This window comes from Micrasema longulum, unplaced genomic scaffold (assembly GCF_059751315.1).
Source record: "Micrasema longulum isolate JH-2025_06_02 unplaced genomic scaffold, ASM5975131v1 h1tg000581l, whole genome shotgun sequence".
NCBI lineage: Eukaryota > Metazoa > Arthropoda > Insecta > Trichoptera > Brachycentridae > Micrasema > Micrasema longulum.
The window spans coordinates 80,054-88,966 of NW_028277777.1; positions in this window are offsets into that span (position 1 = coordinate 80,054).

Consider the following 8,913-nt stretch of genomic DNA (forward strand, 5'->3'; position numbering starts at 1 on the left):
CTCTATTACGGAGAAGGACCTACTCTTGAACGGGAACAAAACAGCAAGGCAAGGCACGCTTACATAGCGAAACAGTCCAAAAGCTACATTTGTGTAATTAGGGACTGTCTTTGGAGAATGTTTACAGATATCCTCGGTATACTACAAGAAGTAACTTAGTTAAGATTTGGTCAAAACTGAGTTCCTGATATGCTATTTTATTACCTTGCATGAACGAAATACTTAAAATCAATAAACGTGTCTAAGTCGGTAATGAATTTTGTAAAACACCTGATAAATAATAATATCGTTGCTTCAGTTCGTTTTTGTCGAACAGACCAAAATGAAATTCTGCAGAAATAGAGCTTTAAAGTTCTTTTTACGAAATGGGCATAAATAATGACCATAACTTAAGGTAAAATTAGGTAAAAAAAATTCCTTAAAACAATTTTTTTTTTAAATGTTTTTCATATGAATTTTATTAATAAATACTTTCTCAGAACTCTGTACACTTAATTCAGTTAAAAATTGTATGTTGGACAAAAACGAACTAAAGTGACGATATGTAGATTAACAACAACATTATAGTATTAAAACATTAAAGCGTAGGTCCCGGAACGATTACAATTATAAAATTTTATCATCCCTTCCTTTTTACGTATACCTACCCTTCATATTTCTTTCCTTTTATTTTTGTTGTTTTATTATTTAGTTTATTTTTCACAAACACTTTACATTATATACGTTGCGCGTTGTAGAAACTTGCTATGGTTCAGTGTCCATGATATATTTTACACTGGAAAAATATTTTACATAAAAAATTAACTGCGACGTAACCCCTTTTCAACGGAGTTGTTTTGAAACATCGCGAACTCTGACAATTATTTTCAATGTACTACAATTACTGACCGTTTTAAATTGTGTTTTTTAGAACCAATTGATTCAATCGGTTTTGAATAATTCGGTTCTTTTCGTTTTAACGTGATAACTTTCTACCGTAAACAAAATGCCGTGTTCGTTTTTTTCGAAATTTAGTCATCCGAGGGAGTTGTTGCCACCAAAAAAGTATTTATTTATGATTCTTTAAATTCATTGTAAGTATAAATAAATAATAATAGTTATTCTTTATTTCTGTTTTTAAATGTGCTGTGTATGTAAATATAAAATACATTTTATGAAGTCAGAAAAATAATTCATTTATCCTCATATTGTTATTTTTTAACATGTTTTTTTAGCCTTCGCAACAAGTTATTTTAAAACATCGCGAAACACCTCCTAAAATATTTTTAAAATATGAACAGAAAATGTTTAAATAATACCAATATCTCACATAAACAAACGTTAATTATTTTTTAATTAAAAAAAGGTTTCGAAAGAGAAGCGGTTACAAAATAATATATAAGAAACAAGATTAAATATCGGATTTCTTATAGTTCATAGTATTTGTGGTTTCGAAACTCCAATATACGAAACAGTTACATAATTAGTAAATAATATAATAAATATGAACGGCGGATAGTACGCTTACAACCAAACGTGAGATCTTGGGTTCTATTGCATCTTTTTTTTTAATTATCTGCGCTACTTTGTAACACTTACCGATTTTGTGGTGATGGAATGTCATAATATCGTAAGTTTTAAATTAATTTGTGTTGGAATAACTTAATTTTTGAACTGCAAGCTTCCGGATTTAATATAAACGACATCTGTGGTCCGGAAACGGTAGCTTTATAAAAATATTCAATCCGGAAAAGAGTTGTCTACATAGATGGCGGTAGTATATTTGTCTGATACAAAAATAAAGTCGCCTTTTAAATAAAACTCGTTTACCATATTTTGCAGATGTTAAACCGCACCCCAAAATTTATCTATCAATTTTTAGAAGAAAAAAATAATTTGAACGATAAGACTCATCGGACCATAAGACGCACCCCCAACGTTTGGTTAAATTTTTCAAACAAAAAGGTGCCAAAAATACGGTAAATCTATTATATTTTTTTTACGATGTAAAATCGCATGTACAGTTATAAAATATATAAACTGTGATTTCATATTCATTTTTGCACCACAACGAGGCCTAACAGTAGTAAACAGTAGCATGGGTTTTAAAAAAACAGATTTGATGTATTAGGAATGTATGTAGGAAAATTATGAAGGAAAATTTCCAATCTCACTGGGAAATGAACCCGGAACCCACGTAAGCGAGACAAGAGCCTTAAATTACGGGAGCTGTCTACTACCTAATATTATTAATTAAGTTTGCTCATTCTTAATTAATAATATTAGGTTAAATCATGACCTGAATCACAGCGGAAAAAAGTAAGCTAATCATTTTAATGTTTCTTGATTTTAATCCATCTTGAATTATTGGGTAAAATGTTGTGTTAAATGTGGTAATATTGGCCTTAATATAATAAAAATTCAAACCCGGGTTAGACACGGGGCGAATTTTTTTCCTGTGCATTCCTTTTAAATGCATAATTTCGGTGATATTTCTCCCGTGACTTCAATACAAACTATTTAATATTAGGTACTTATTTTGTATTACGGGAATAAATTTATTGAACGCTGTAAGACATTAATCTACAAGAAAGTTATTATTATTTATTGTAGCTGTATTGTTGTTTATATATGAGTAATACAACTTCTAGTTTATTATTATTGCCCTTACGACTGTTATAAGTTCATAAATTTCAAAAACGTGTGTGCTTATCTATCTACCTTGTTAATATCCAATTACTTCGCTTCTGCATACAATGTTCCCGCCTTTTCCTTACTGCGGATATGCATCAGGCACCCCAGAGCAACAATTATTTATGCTAATCCTTTGTCTTCCTAACAACTTTCTGATACCGTGAATACTTCCCTCGTATCAACTTTCCATACTAAGATGTTTTCCTTTACCATCTTCGTACCTGTTTTAATTACTTTTACACGTATTGTAATTGCATGAGAAGCGCAAATGTCTATGAACGCAATTTCTTTCAAAACATTACGGATATAAAGTCGAGAATATACTTAATATCTTTAATTAGACAGTTATTGCAAGATTGCATATAAAATTAAGTAAAAGAAACTATCTTTTCTTGATCAAGATTATTATCTTCTTTTTTGTTCCGTAAATTATAACTTTATGTCGATATAATATTTATACCGATTTTAGGTACACTAACAAATCGAAGAAAACATTTATGTATAATTAAAGGTTATCAGTCATTTACCCACTCGTAAATAATTTGTAATAAATATAAGTTAATTGAGCAACGTTAAGCAAATGGATTGTTATCTTAAGTCTTATTTTATATTTTAGTATTTACTCTCTTATATTTTTTACAGTATTTGTTTTAAAACGTGTCCTTTGTGATTTATTAAAATAAAGAGCTTTTTAGTGGTTTACAAAAAATATTTATGCGGTTTATTCTAAACCTTAAGTGTACAACATACAGTGTTACAAAACCTGTCTATAAAATTTCAGAAGGAAATTTATCACAGTAAACTTTTAAACAATCCTAAAATTTTCTTTGAAAAACTCGTTTTTTTAGTGAAAACAAAAACATATAATGAGAAAGGTCAGTGCTTTGGGAAAATTCGATACCAAAATGTTTTGATTAAAAAAATTAAAAATTAGAGCATTAAACTGTTCGACGAAGTTTCTCAAATATGTATGAAAAAATAATAAAGACGAACAACTTTGAGCGACGTCACTAGTTCTTTTGAATCAACCAATGATAGAGCGTTGTGATAAATATCCGGTTCATGGGAAGCCAAATGACCAATCAGAAAAACTTACCTTAGAGAACTTGGTACGTCACACGCGGAGGGATTTCAAAATAACAAAACTTTAAAAAATCATTACGCTAATAATACGATACATATTTTTTTTTTTAAGTTTTTGGTTGAATCTATTCACAATTTTTTTTTTATAAACACTGAACTTCCTCATTAGAAAATAGAGACAATCCATAACGTCTCGCACTAGCGTCCCTTCCACAGACCTCTGCCCCTCCTCTACCCAGCCCGTTCTCTTGTTCGCGCCCAGGGCGTATCGTTTCGTTTGTCAAATACGTTTTTAATAGACATATATATATATATTTATATTGATAGTAATAAAAAACGCCATTTTCCAAAAAAACATTAGAATGTTTTTTTAAAGTACATCATTAAAAATGTGTCCACGAAGTTTCGCGGTATGGCCCCGAAAAACCGTGTTGAATATTATGGACACCGCAAATATTTTTTTTTTATTTTAATATTTATCGTCTCATGGTTTACCTTACAAAAATAATTTATTTTCGTGTCAATTATTATACGATCTTTTTAAAAGCTTATGTAAAATATGTCATGTTTTAAACCGTTTTTTCTACCCACGTGTGCTTTCATTTATGTGGAAAAAACCAACCGACAATTAGGTAGGTATGTGACTAGGTGACTACTGACAACTATTTTATACAACTCGTTAATCTAGAATTTGTGATGTCTAGACTGTAGACGCGTGTTGCCGTCTCGTTCTAAGGCTCACCGGAAATGCGTAGTCCGGACTCCGGACATCAGCACAAACATCGCACGCGTTGAGCTCTGAAAGTTTGTCGGTGCCAGTAAAAAATATTAAATAAAAATCAAGTGTCTACTTACAATACCGACTATGGTATTTTTAGCAGGAGGTTCCAAATTTTGTTTTTCATAATTGCTTTTATATTGTAATGAAACCAACTGGTCCAAGAAGAAGTGTAAAAATTGAAAATGTGTTTTCAGGCGTTGCCTAGTATGTGAAATAATTCAGTCAGATGAATCTCTTTACAACAATAAAGGTTTCAGCTCTTTAACTTCACTAAAATCAACAAGTGGAAAAATTGAAGAAATATGGATGTTCAAACATAGGCAAAATCGTGAATGTTACACAGTGTGTAAAGTGGCCACTTAAACCAGCCAATGACAGGTCATAAGCCCTGTAAATGCCTTGACATCCATATTCCCTTATTTAAGGTATTCTCCATCCCTGTTGTAATTTGTTAATTTTATATTGGTATAAATCTAGTTATATTATGTGTCATTATTTGCCAAAAAATATTAAGTAAAAATATTAAAAATTGGACATGACTTTACTGCTGCCATAAGCAAAAAGGCTGTTATTTACAATATTTTGAGATACGACGCTTTTTGGTATTTATCAACTTTAAGCAATAAAAAAAAACTGTAAATTATCACAAGCAAAAACACAGTTTGCCATTTGCTTTTAAAGCATAAAATCTGTTTCTGTCATATCTACACTGAGTTTTTGCTTATGGATCTCTAGATATTGTGTTATGGCTTAAATATTTAGTTTTTTTTTTCAATTTATATAAGTTTAGTGCACACACTGCTATATATATTAGTATAATATAGTGATATTTTTACTAAAAAAAACATAAACCTAAAGCAGTACCAATCACGTACAAAACACAATATATAATACAATTTCTGAACAGGACAGCAAGATGTGACGAGAATATGTATGACAAGTGACCCCATTTACGTTGGTATCTCCATAGTTTAGAATAAAGAGTATGGTTTATGAAGTGGTTTGTGTAAAATGTGGTTAACATTTTTTTTTAAATATTGTTTTTCGTACGAAAATATTTTTTTGCTGCTGATTTCTATGTATCAAATGGTGCTAAATTTCTTGTAAAACATTACTTTATATATAACTCATTTTATGATTTTTGTAAAAAAAAATATGCCTTTTTGCTTATGACGGCAGTACTCGTATTGTATAACAATATATAACTTTCATCATTACAAATATTTCTCTGTAAAAACATTTCAACGCAATTCGGTTCATCATTTCATTGTGAAATAAAAAAAATAAAAATATAAAACTCATACTTCGCCGTTACAAAGTCAATCCCATAAAAAAATATTTATACACTACATTTGAATAATATATATATATATTTTTTGTATTTTTGTTTATACTTAAATAAAAGCATATATTATTTTCTTCCCGACCGGATTTTATGTGATTCGATTTTTACTATCGTGGTCAGTTATGGTGATACAAAATACTAAATAAAATTTGGTTACGAAAGAGGTGACGAGCTTTGAAAGTCTCCTTCTGGATTTTTTCTTCTAATGGCTGTTAACAAGAATGGCCACCACAACGCACTATTCCATACTTACTCTATCTACTATAGTACTTGCCATACGCTCTACACAGTAGACTTAACACATCGGGGTCAGTGAGTGAGAGAAGACTAGGCATTGTATTGATTACACTAAATACTTAGACATAAGTCCCAAATGGGGCCAAATTTAGAATTTGCGCATTGTTCACAATATAGGGACATGTTTCATGTTTTCCTCTATCCAAATTTATCGCTACAATGCAATATAATGAGAAAGTTAAATAGTATGAGAAATTGTATAAAAAAAATGTTTACTTACTCGCGGTAAAAATTAGAGCATTTGATTGTACGGCGATGTTTATGGAAAACATACGAAAAAAAAAATTGAATTTGATTTGCCTCCATAATATGGTCTCCTTATATGTTACTCATATAAATCGCATCAAATCAGTTAAGCATAAATTTATAAGAAAAATTGCGTACAAACTAGGAATCACAAGAGATCACTATAACAATACCGACATGGAACTTTTCCTGAATATATCCAGTCTCTCACAACGTCGATTTAATGCAGATTTAATTTGCATGTTTAAGATACTTTGTAGTTAATTTGATGTCTCGACTATTCTCCAACAAATATATCTTAATGTTCCTTCACGTAGACTCAGAAATAATGAAATTCTGTTCCTCGGTCATCATAAGACTAATTATGGTTTCCACGCGCCTCTACCCAGAATGATTAGATTTGTAAATGAAAGTCAAGATATAAACTATTTTGATTGTAAATTGAATTTTTTTACAAATATGTTGAAGAAACATTCCCAATAAATTAACTGTATATTTGTAGAATTAACCTGAATTCCATAATGCCTGTCTAATGTATGAAATTGTTTTTGCTTTTCTTTGTTGTATTCCTTATATTATTTGCTACTGTATTATGATTGTTTTTCGTTTTATAATTTGTTTTAATTGGACATTGTCCGTAAATTTGTTAAATAAAATAAAAATGAATTACATCACAAGTTCTAAAGAATCAACCAAAGATAGAGAGTTGTGATAGATTTCCGGATTCAAAACAAATCAAGGAAATCAAGGGAAATCAAGACAGTTCTCCAAAGAGGACTAATGACGTCAGGCGCGGAGTAATAAAAAAAACTAAACTTTGATAAATCGTAGCAATGATGATCCGACAAACATTTTTTTTGCTTAGTTTGATTGTCCGTTAATAAAAAAAAAATATTTTTAAAAAACTGAAATTTTTAATTTAAAAAATGCAGGGCTATTGATTATGAACACATTCTTAGCTAATCTTGATAAACGGAGATAGTTTTTCATCGAATATAATACTCATTCATTTATTTAGTTATTTAACACTTTATATACATATACAATTTATATACATATAAGGGCGGGTATATTGCCTTAAGGCAATTTCTTCCTACCTACACAAACCGTTCAGTTTGAGAAAAAAGTACATGGACATATTGAATCTTACAATTTTAAACAAAATTAAAAACAAAGATTAACAAAATAAAAATATTCATAAAATTAACACTAAACTATGGAGAGAGGAGAGGGGATGGGAAGGAAAGAAGAAATATAAAGGAACAACTTAAATGTTTAGATAGTGGCATTTCAATCTTGACTTAAATGTAAATAAAGAAGGGGCGTCTCTAACATTAGTGTGTAGATTATTCCACAATCAAGCGGCTACTACTGTGAAAGAGGGGGCAAGAAAATTAGAGCGATGACAGGTTATTAAAAGGGTTCTCTCGTTACTAGAACGAAGAGACAGTCCGTGATGTGAAAGAGGTGTTGGATGAGCTCTCTCAGATAAACAGGCGAAGTGGGATTATTTAAAATATTGTGAAGAAGTGATAGAATGTGAATGTTTCTTCTATGCCTGATACTGAGCCAGTGTAGGTGCGTGCGATACTCGGTTATGTGGTATTCATCATCATCATACATCCGGTGGTGGAAAGGGCACTGCATTGGTACACTAAATGCAGAGTATATCAATAATCTGTTACGTGGAGGTAAACGCTTCATGCTCAGAAGTACGATATTAATTATCGTACGATGAAATTCCATTAAAGTATTTAACCTTTCTTGAGAAAGATTTGAACTGATTCGAGTTATATTATCAACGTTTGATTAGATTGTCGATACATTGCGTTCATTCTCAATAGGCTTTAAATTTCACTTTATCTATTAAATATATTTATTTTGAGTACATAATCGATTGCACGCGTGTTAAATTATCCCATGGTTTCATTAAAACACATTAAAAAAATATGTATTTGTACTATTTCAAGAATTTAAACAATACGTAATGAGTTTCCTATTCACCAACACGTTTTATTATTTTTGTAAATCAAAATATTTATTTCACTTTCCGTTCTATTTTCAAAATGTTCCGTTTTAAATAATAAGACTCTTTTATTAGTTTGTGTAAAAACACTAAAATAAATTTTTCATGCCTACTGGTTTCAGAAAATAACCGTTAATAGAAGGAAAATATGTTTTTTAATAGAAGGAAAATTTACAGTTCTAAATTAATAAGAGCCTACGAAATACCGTTATAGAAAAAAAAAATCTTATTACTGTCATAAAAAATATTTTTTAATTTACGATTTTAAATTCCGGCGAAAACGGTTCATTGCATTGGTCACGCCCCTAATACGCCACGATTCGGTTAAATTTTGAAGTTTTTTTTGACTGTGACCGTTTAAATTAAAAAAAACATCGTCACGAATCTTGACGTCACAAACGTCAAGGCCAAACATGTCGCGTTTTTGTTGAGATATATTTTTTTACAAATTTATTTTTAAAA